General features: G+C 45.9%; 1 long non-coding RNA gene across 1 annotated transcript in view; it reads right to left on the minus strand.

The window, feature by feature from the left end:
- Positions 1 to 3927: 3927 nt before the first annotated feature.
- LOC116566497 overlaps positions 3928 to 10980 on the minus strand; it is a 19191-nt gene continuing 12138 nt past the window's right edge. The window contains exon 2 of the long non-coding RNA XR_004275888.1: positions 3928 to 4502. This is a non-coding gene — a long non-coding RNA (uncharacterized LOC116566497). The remainder of the gene's footprint in view (positions 4503 to 10980) is intronic.

Consider the following 10980-nt stretch of genomic DNA (forward strand, 5'->3'; position numbering starts at 1 on the left):
AGATGGGTTTTCACCATGTTGGCTAGGATGGTCCCGATCTCCTGACCTCGTGATCCTCCTGCCACTGCCTCCTAAAGTGCTGGGATTACAGGCATGAGCCACCGTGGCTGGCCCAGACTCTGTTCTTACACAGTTAACTTCATCCAGAGATGGGAAAATCTATTCCAAAACTGTAGACAAACAGCACCACTCCTAGCCAGCACCACTCCCAAAGTGCTATGTGGTAAATATCTGTTCGCTTGTCCTATCCACAAGCCAATGAACTCCTCAAAGGTGAGGAATCTACCTTACTCATATAACTATTTCCTGTAACTGGCATAATGCTGGCATATTGTGGGCATTTAATAATTAGAGCTACTGTGTATTGCATAGTGTGCTAAGTATGTTTTATATATCATCTTTTTTTTTTTTTTTGAGATGGAGTCTCGCTTTGTTGCCCAGGCTGGAGTGCAGTGGCAAGATCTCAGCTCACTGCAACCTCCACCTCCTGGGTTCAAGTGGTTCTCCTGCATCAGCCTCCCGAGTAGCTGGAATTACAGGCATGTGCCACCACATCCGGCTAATTTTTTGTATTTTTAGTAGAGACAGGTTTTCACCATGTTAGCCAGGATGGTCTTGATCTCCTGACCTCATGATCTGCCTGTCCTGGCCTCCCAAAGTGCTGGAATTACAGGTGTGAGCCACTGTGCCCAGCCTATATATCATCTTGTTTAATCCTTACAATAATGCTGCTGAGTGGAAATACTATTATTATTCTTATTTTACAGATGAGGAAACTGAGACTCAGAAAGGCAAAGTAACTTGTCTAGGGTAATACAGCTAACAAGTAGCAGAATCAGAACTAGACTGACTAGTTTCAGACTAGTTTCAGAATCTCTTTTCTTGCCATTTCTTGTAGTTGGCTCAATGCCATCCACTTCCACTGCTGGAAACCAAAAATTCTTTGCTTTGGCTGGGTGCAGTTGCTCATGCCTGTAATCCCAACATTGTGGCCAACATGGTGGAACTCTGTCTCTACTAAAAATACAAAAATTAACCAGGGGTGGTGGTGGGCACCTGTAATCCTAGCTATCTGGGAGGCTAAGGCAGGAGAACTGCTTGAATCAGGAGGCAGAGGCTGCAGTGAGCTGAGATCGCACCACTGCACTCCAGCCTGGGTGACAGAGTGAGACTTCATCTCAAAAAAAAAAAAAAAAAATCCTTTGTTTCACAGTGCCATTTCTGAATGGCTCCAGCTGAGAGGCAGAGGCCAGCTCTGATTCTCTATCCTGTATTCCTGACCCTGACTGAGGCTGTTACCCTTTCTTTTTTCCCAGTTAACCTCAGTTATTCTCCTGTTTTCCCAACAGCAGAATAGAGCATTTATTTTTTTTCCCCTGGTGCCTTTCCTTACACTTGATATCTGCAACGGTGGTGGCAAGGATTTCTTATCATGTGCACAGGGGCTAACTGAAAAGGAAAAATTCATATTGATGAAAATAATGAAGCAGTTGAGGGATAACTCAGGCTCCAGCCTGTCCTCCAGGGAGCCTCACATCCTAATCTGGCCTGTGCCACTGGCTCCCTCCCCAGCGGGGCTCATTTGACTGCTTGTAAAATGATGATAATAATGTTGACCTTTCTCATGGGAAGGAAGAGGAGAGGAGACACGTGGGAGGAGTAAGCCTTTGGACAGGAGAAGATTAAAGATGAAAGCATGAGTTTCAGGCTGGTTTCTGAGTGTGGCATCATTCCTTCCAGGAGTCAAATCTCTTAATTCATGTTTATGAGGCTGCTTTTTGGAGTTCCTTGAATTCCCTGTTTTGCTAATTTTCCACTTCCTATAATAAGAGTCAAAGAAGGGGAGACTGAAGTCCAGAGGATGCTGAGATTCAAGCCTTTCCCAGGAGACATGAGAGACCCAAAGGCTCACAAAGCCTCCCTACCCCTCTCCAAGCAAGGAAGAGTGGGGAAAACAAAAGCAGGGATTGTGGTGACAGCCTGAAAGGTGGCTTCTGCTAGCTCGTGGGTAGGAGAATGCCCTGTTGGAAGACAAACAGGTCATAGGGAGGGAGGCTCTCTGGGAGCTCAGGAGGGGTCTTTTGTCACCTAACTATCCCTCCAGGTCCAGGGAGAAACTGCTAAAGCAAACACTCTCAACTGAGGACGTGTGGGCTTGGCGAAGATAAAAATGGTATTTAGCAGAAGAGAGAAAAATGTATTCAATTCGCAGTTCAGTTATGATTTAGATGCAGCCGTGGGCAGCATAGCAATGAGCTTCTTATTTTAAGCAAGTGGCAGAGAGATGAAAATAGATCAAGTGTGTTGAATCAAGCCAGGTTTTTGCAATCAGTGAACTAGATTTAAGACCACACCTTCATCAAACTATGTGAGGAGTCTTTCTTAAAAATGAAAACCCTCTGTTTTCAGAGAGGGGTGTTCACACTGTTGCAGAGTGAATTTCATCTAAATCATCGCTAGAGAAGTTCAAATTTCACCTTGGGGCTGGACTCAGGAAGGAAAGGAGAGCTCCAGTACCTCCCATTGGGCCTCTGGATCCAAGTAAGAGCCTCCAAGAACATGGGAACCCTGGACTGGATGGGCCCTCATGATTATCTAGCAAAAGCTATGACAGTGGTTCCCATTTATATATTTGACACTAATATATGTGTGTGTGTGTGTGTATAATGTCATTCAAACCTTATAATACCTTTTTTTTTTTTTTTTAGACAGAGTCTTGCTCTGTTGCCCACGCTGGAGTGCAATGGCATGATCTCAGCTCACTGCAACCTCTGCCTCCCGGGTTCAAGCAATTCTCCTGCCTCAGCCTCCCAAGTAGCTGTAATTACAGGCACCCACCATCATGCCCAGCTAATTTTTATATTTTTGTAGAGACGGGATTTCACCATGTTGGCCAGGCTGGTCTTGAACTCCTGACCTCAGGGGATCTGTCTGCCTCAGCCTCCCAAAGTGCTGGGGTTACAGGCGTGAGCCACTGCGCCTGGCCTCAGGGCTTTCTTTACTATACCACAGAGGCCTTTGCTCAGTTGTCACTTCTCAGTGAGGATTCCCTGACTACCTCATTTCATCAAGTGATGCCCCATCCCTGGCACTCCTTATGCCCCACTACTGTTTTATTTATCTTAAAAGCATCCGAAGGCTGGGGGCAGTGGCTAACACCTGCAATCTCAGCACTTTGGGAGGCCAAGGCAGGCAGATTGCTTGAGCTGAGGAGTTCAAGACCAGTCTGGGCAATATGACAAGACCCCATTTCTATAAAAAAATAAACAAAAAAATTAGCCAGGCGTGGTGGTGTGCACCTTTAGGCCCAGCTACTCCGGAAGCTGAGGTGGGAGGATCGCTTGAGCCCTGGAGGTCAAGGCTGCAGGGAGCCATGCTTGCCCCAGTGCACTCCAGCTTACGTGACAGAGGGAGACCCTGTCACACAAAAAAATAAAAAGAAAAAAAGCATCAGACCTATTGGATTTACTTTTTTACTCTCTCTTTCACGCATCAAACTCTAGAACTTGCACGTTTTCTTTTCTTTCTCTTCTCTTTACTTTTCTCTTTTTTTGGTTGGAGTCTTGCACTGTCACCAAGGCTGGAGTGTAGGGGCGTGATCTCAGCTCACTGCAACCTCCACCTCCTAGGTTCAAGTGATTCTCCTGCCTCAGCCTCCCAGATAGCTGGGATTACAGGCAGCTGCCACCATGCCTGGCCAATTTTTAAAATATTTAGTAGAGATGGGGTTTCACTATGTTGGCCAGGCTGGTCTTGAACTCCTGACCTCGTGATCTGCCTCCCCTTGGCTTCCCAAAGTGCTGGGATCACAGGCGTGAGCCACTGTGCCCAGGTAAACTGTGGATTTTCTAAGGGATCATTGTGTTGCTTTTTGTCAAAGGCCGCATGCATATCTGTCAGCTTTATAACAGAAAATCAGGAGAGAGGTTCTTCATCATTCACTCATTCACTGAATATTTATTTATTCATTTATTTGTTTACTGTCTGTTTTCATCCCCTAGAAGCCAGGCTCCATGAGGGTAAATATTTTTTACTGGTATCCCTGGTACCTAGAAGAATGTCTGGAAAATTAATGAATATTCAGTGAATAAGTGAATGTTGAATAAGCTCTCGCCTGATTTTCTGTTGGAAAGCTGATGGAAATGCATGCTGCTTTGGATAAAAAGCAACACAATGCTCTTTCAGAAAACCTGCAGGTTCTAGACTCTGATACAGCGAGAGAGAGAGAGTGAACGGGCAGCAGACCTGCTTTTTGGAGGAAAGGGCATTTACAGGTGAAGACGGCATCCAAGCTGCCAAAGTCAGTGAGATGCAGACACGAGGTGCCAATTCACAGGTTAGTCTGAGTGCATACAAAGACCAGTGAGCAAGAAGAGAAGCGAGTAACTAGAGATGCTGGCACCGGCAGCGGAGTTCAGCCTCCGGGAAGCGGCAACAAAGCCGTTCCACGGCTCCATTTGGCATGGATTGTGTGCTTGCCACCAATAATTTTTTTTCTTCACCTAGGAAAATAAAAGGGAAATAAGACTCCCCTTACTACAAACATCGACTATACCAGAGAACAGATTTCCAAGTCGCTTTATTTATTCATTTATTTTGAGGCAGGGTCTTACTCCATTGCCCAGGCTGGAGTGCAGTGGCATGATCACAGCACACTACAGCCTCGATTTCCCAGGCTCCAGCAATCCTCCCACCTCAGCCTCCCAAGTAGCTGGGACTATAGGCGTTGCACCACGCCTGGCTAATTTTTTAGATTTTTTGTAGAGACAGGGTTTTGCCCTGTTGCCCAGGATTTTCTCAAACTCTTGAGCTCAAGCGATCCTCCTGTCTCAGCTTTTTTTTTCTTTTTTTTTTGAGGCAGAATCTTGCTTTGTCACCTAGGCTGGGGTACAGTGCCGTGATCTCTGCTGAAGTACAGTGGCGTGATCACTGCAACCTCCACCTCCTGGGGTCAAGTGATTCTCCTGCCTCAGCATCCCGAACAGCTGAGACTACAGGCGTGAGTCACCATACCCAGCTAATTTTTGTATTTTTAGTAGAGACAGGGTTTCACCATATTGGCCAGGCTGGTCTGGAACTCCTGACCTCGTGATCCACCCACCTTGGCCTCCCAAAGTTCTAAAATTACAGGCATGTGCCACCGTGCCCAGCCTGCCTCAGCCTCTTTAAAGTTCTGGGATTATAAACATGAGCCACTGTGCCAGGCTCAAAGCCACTTTAAAGCAGTATTCTTTAACTTGTCCAAAATGGTAAATTGGGGCAAGATTCTTGACCTCAGTGGGGATTAAATGAGGTAATTGATGCATGCAAAGCCCCCCTCAGTATAATGCCTGGAACATGGGGCCCACACGATGTTCACTAGTAAATTGAGACTCTTTTCTTTTCTATTTTTTTTTTTTTTTGAGATGGAGTCTCACTCTGTTGCCCAGACTGGAGTGCAGTGGCATGATCTCAGCTCACTGCAACCTCCACCTCCTGGGTTCAAGCATTTCTCCTGCCTCAGTCTCCTGAGTAGCTGGGATTACAGGCACGTGCCATCACGCCTGGCTAATTTTTGTATTTTTAGTAGAGACAGGATTTCACCATGTTGGTCAGGCTGATTTCAAACTTCTGACCTCGTGATCCACCTGCCTTGGCCTCCCAAAGTGCTGAGATTACAAGCATGAGCCACTGCGCCCAGCCTGACTCTTTGCTGAAAATAAACACTATGAACTGTCTCTCCAGAAAATACACATTTGATCATACATTCAAAATTTTACATACAATATCAGAGGAAAAGAGTCCTGCAGAGGTCTGTTGAACTAGGGGTTAAGAATAAGTGCTGGGCTGGGCACGGTGACTCCCCGCTCTAATCCCAGCACTTGGGGAGGCCAAGGTGTGATGTGGATCACTTGAGGTCAGGAGTTCGAGACCAGTCTGGCCAACCTGGAGAGACTCCCGTCTCTACAAAAATACAAAAATTAGCCAGGTGTGGTGGCACATGCCTGTAATCCCAGTTACTTGGGAGGCTGAAGCAGGAGAATCACTTGACCTGGGAGGTGGAGGTTTCAATGAGCCAAGATTGTGCCACTGCACTCCAGCCTGGGCAACAAAGGGAGGCTCCATCTCAAAAAAAGAAGAACAAGTGCTATGAAACAGATCAACTTCCAGGCCAACAAGACTGATCCGTAACTCACTGAAACATCTTCACACACCTAAAGGAACAATGCACTCCAGAACAGGGGTTAGCAAACCTTGGAAGCCCAGAAATAGTGTCACAGAAGCAAATATAGGCTGTCCCCATTCAAGCACTGCTAAGGAGGGGTACCCTGCCCGAGAACCCATGCGCCTGTCTCTGGTGGCAGTGGATAAAGTCCTGCTATGGAGATGTGCGCAGCAGGGCTTATCCTGGTATCTTTATCACTGGGATCATGTCACTTAATTTCCCTTGCTTCATGTCGCAAGTCAATCTTCCAATTAGAATGTGGCTTTGCCCGTGAAGGGCTGTAGGGAGGGGAAACTCAGGCTACGGGCAGTGGTCCTGGATGCTCTGCTTACATTTCTCATTGTAAATTAGTTGGCCGGCACTCCAGGTTTGTGGAAAGCTCCGTGAGTGTGGCCAAGCCCTCTTCCTCAGCAGGCATGCCTATCAGTTTTCTATGCCTGCAAAGCTTTTTGGGTAATGGCAGGAAACCCTAATGTGCTGAGATTGAGAGCTCTTATTTCTTATTGAATTTTCTTATGAGTAATTTCTCTCATAGGAATCTACCCAAAACAAAAACTAGATGTTCAGAAGTACACATGTACTTACAAAAGATGTCCAGTGTAGTGGCTTTTAAGCACTTATTATTATTTGAGACAGGGTCTCGCTCTGTCATTCAGGCTGGAGTGCAGTGGCATGATCTCAGCTCACTGCAACCTCTACCTCCTAGATTCAAATGATTCTCTTGCCTCAGTCTCCTGAGTAGTTGGGATTACAGGTGTGCTCCACCATGCCTGGCTAATTTTTTTTGTATTTTTAGTAGAGACGGGGTTTCACCATGTTGGCCAGGATGGTCTTGAACTCCTGTCCCCAAGGGATCTGCCTGTCTCGGCCTCCCAAATTGCCGGGATTACAAGCATGAGCCACCGTGCCAGGCCTATTATTATTTTTGGGACAGGGTCTCACTTTGTTGTCTAGGCCGGAGCTCCATGGCATGATTACAGCTCACTACAGCCTCAACCTCCTGGGCTCCAGCACTCATCCATTCAGCCCCCTGAGTAGATGGGACCTGGCTGGGACAACAGGCACATGCCACCATGCCCAGCTAATTTTTAAATTTTTTGTAGAGATGGTGTCTTACTGTGTTGCCCAGGCTGGTCTTGAACTCCTGGGCTTAAGCAATCCTTCTGCCTTGGTATCCCAAAGTGCTGAAATTATAGGTATGAGCCACAGCACATGGCCAACACTTTTTATTTTGAATTAATTTGTAGATTAATGTGCAGTTGTAAGAAATAATATTGGGAGATCCCATATACCCTTCACCCAGTTTTCCCCAAATGTAACATCTTGCATAATAACAATCAGAGAATTGACATTCATATAATCCACCCACCTTTTTCAGATTTCACCACTGTAGAAGTACACATTTGTGTGTGTGTGTGTGTGTGTGTGTGTGTGTGTGTGTTTAGTTCAACCAAATTTTATCACATGTAGATTTGTGGAACCACCCCGCCATAGTCATGACACAGAACAGTTCTATTACAAAGAATAATGTTAACTTTTACAGGAAAAAAAAATAACCTCAGCATCCAACATTGGGAAGTTGGTTACATAAATTATACTACAGTTATAGAGTAAGATATTTAGTCATATAAATGGTGAATATATCAACATTAAAAAAGTTTATAGGCCGGGTACAGTGGCTCATGCCAGTAATCCCAGCACTTTGGGATGCTGAGGCAGGTGGATCAGAAGGTCAAGAGATTGAGACCATCCTGGCCAACATGGTGAAAATCCGTCTCTACTAAATATACAAAAATTAGTCGGGTGTAGGGGGCATGTATTTGTAATTCCAGCTACCTGGGAGGCTGAGGCAGGAGAATCGCGTGAACCCAGGGGTGGAGGCTACAGTGAGCCGAGATTGCACCACTGAACACTCCAGCCCGGGCAACAGAGCAAGATTCAGCCTTAAAAAGAAAAAAACAAACAAACAAACAAAAAAAAACAGAAGAAGAGGAAGAAAGACAAGAGCTCATTTACTCTCTGCTGTATGAAGACACAGGAAGAAGACAGTCATCTGCAAGCCAGGGAGGGCAACTCACCAGAAGTCTCATCAGCTGGCACCTTGATTATGAACTTCCCAGTCTCTAGAACTGGGAGAAATAACAGTCCATTGTTTAAGCCACCCCTTCTACAGCATTATGTTATGGCAGCCCAAACAGACTAAGACAGCCTGTCTCCCAAAGAGCAAGGAAATAGGGGGTGTGAATGTAAACAGAAGTAGGGGAAAGCCTATGATAAATCAAAACAAAAACCAAATAAAAGTATGGACTCAAGAAAGTGCTAAGTGATAGTGCCCTGGGGGAGGTAATCTCCTTGTTTACATGAAGGGTCCAGGGATCCAAGGGCTGTGCCTAGCTCTCTTCCCAGCCACCCAAAACAGCTCCAAGGTCATCTTATAGGCTCTGCAGCTCCTGAATTTTGAACTGGGTGGGGCAAGAAGGTGAGGGTACCTCTTGGGCTTCACCTTTATTTATCAAAGTCAAGGAGGCAAGGCAGTGGCAAGGCCTGGGGCTGGGGACTGGGGAAACAGGCAGTCAGGTCACCCTTGCCACTTCCAGCCTCACTTTCCAGATCTGCAATGCAGAAGGGAGAGCAAGTGGTGTGAAGAGTGAGACAAAGGCTGGGTGGAGCATTCCTCCATCTAACAGCTGCTCAGGCAGCCACCCGTGGGAGAAAATAAGGCAGAACTGGGCCTGGAATCTGCCTGCCTGTGCCAGGGTCCCCTCTGCCAGGAGACTGTGCCCTATCTGATAAGAGTAGTGGCCTAGGAATCAGCTATTTGAATCTTAGTCCACCTGTGCCTCAAAGAAGCCTAGTTTGGCAAACCCAATTTGATAAAAGGAACATTTTGATATGGGAAACATTTTGTTAGAATTGAGTCAAAATATAAAATCACTGTTTTTTAAAAAAATTACCAGGCAAGTTGTGAAAGACATACCCAATGCTTACTTTCTCTGATGTTCACCCTACCCCTGAGTTTCATTCCACTGTTGACCGTGACTCCATTCTTAGTTTAAACCATACCTCTGATACCCTCTCCACTGCAAATCATTCCTGATTTCCAGAGGTGACAGCTGGCATTGGGTGGGGCTCGGAGGGGAAGGGAAAATGCCTGCTTTGCATATACCACTTGATGATTAAAAAACGTTAACAACTTAATAATTTGGCTTTTAGGGCAAATGTCCTTCTGAATAGTGTTCTGTCAATGCATTCATAATTGCATGGTTTCTTTAAAATCTGCTAAAAGTGCCAGGCGCGGTGGCTCATGCCTGTAATCCCAGCACTTTGGGAGGCTGAGGAGGGTGGATCACCTGAGGTCGGGAGTTTGAGACCAGCCTGGCCAACATGGAGAAACCCTGTCACTATTAAAAATACAAAATTAGGGCGTGGTGTCACATGCCTGTAATCCCAGCTACTCAGAAGGCTGAGGCAGGAGGATTGATTGAACCCGGGAGGTGGACGTTGAAGTGAGCCGAGATCGTGCCATTGCACTCCAGCCTGGGCAACAACAGCAAAAAACTGTCAAAAAAAAAAAAAATCTGCTAAAGGTATTCCAAGTGCTTTCTAAACAAAGTGAGAGATCTTAGGGAAGGATCTCAGTTTAAAAAAAAGAAAAAAAGAGGTCCCAGAGGGGAAAGAAAAAGGCAACTTCATCCCAGAAGAAATAGTCTAGAGTTTTTATGAGGCTATGGGTAGTCTGTCTGCCTGGAATTCTGCCCTTTGGGGTACTTCTGCCATCCCACATGGTTGTGGTAAACAGTCACAGCACCATGCCTGCCTTGGCTGTAAGAGGTAGGCCATGGGACAGGCATCTCGGTATCTTTCTCCTGTCCACATGATCCTACAAGCAGACTGACCCCACAAGCAGTTTGGGGCTGTGTTAGTTTATTTTCATTTGCTGCAACTGAATACCTGAGACTGGGTAATTTATAAGTCTTGGGAAGTCCAATGTTTAGGGGCTGCATCCGGTGAGGACCTTCTTGCTAGTGGGGACCCTCTGCAGAGTCCCAAGGTGTTGCAGGGTATCATATGGTGAGGGGGCTCATTAGAAATGGCCACACTGGCTTTTATAACTGAACCACTCTTGTGATAACTAACTCGCTCCCTCAATAATCCATTAATCCATTAATCCATGAGTTGGTTAATCCATTCATGAGAGCAGAGCCCTTATGACCCAATCACCTCCTAAAGGTTCCACATATCATACTGCTGCATAGGGGGCAGTTTCCAACACATGAACTTTTGGGAGACACATTCAAACCAGAGCATGGCCTCCTTCCATGGGGTCTAATAATATGGTCCCTGGGAGAGAATGTCTCTGGGTCTTCCTCTGGGACCATGGACTGCAGGATGTTGGGAGCCTGGAGCTGCTGGTGGCCATCTTGCCACCGTGTTGACAGTCAGCAAGCCCACTTCAAACTTCCTAAGTCAATACATTCCCTTTTAATTTAACTTGGATCAAGTCTGTTTTCTGGCAGTCACAACTAACAGACCCCAAACATTGTTTTCACACGTATGGGGATCCCGAGACTGCTTAAAGGGAAGCCTGCTTATTGACAGCCCCTGCCCACTTACCCAGAGCCCACAGTCAGACATTCCACTCAGGAAAGAGATCCTGTGTGTAAAGAAAAACTCTCTCACTTCAGAGAAAACCTGTACCAGTTATCCTTTTCTACTAATCAACCAAGTCCTCTATTTCTTTTTTTTTTTTTTTTTTTTTTTTTTTTTTTTTTTTT

Source organism: Sapajus apella, unplaced genomic scaffold (assembly GCF_009761245.1).
Source record: "Sapajus apella isolate SASKATOON/1434 unplaced genomic scaffold, GSC_monkey_1.0 scaffold43, whole genome shotgun sequence".
Taxonomy (NCBI): domain Eukaryota; kingdom Metazoa; phylum Chordata; class Mammalia; order Primates; family Cebidae; genus Sapajus; species Sapajus apella.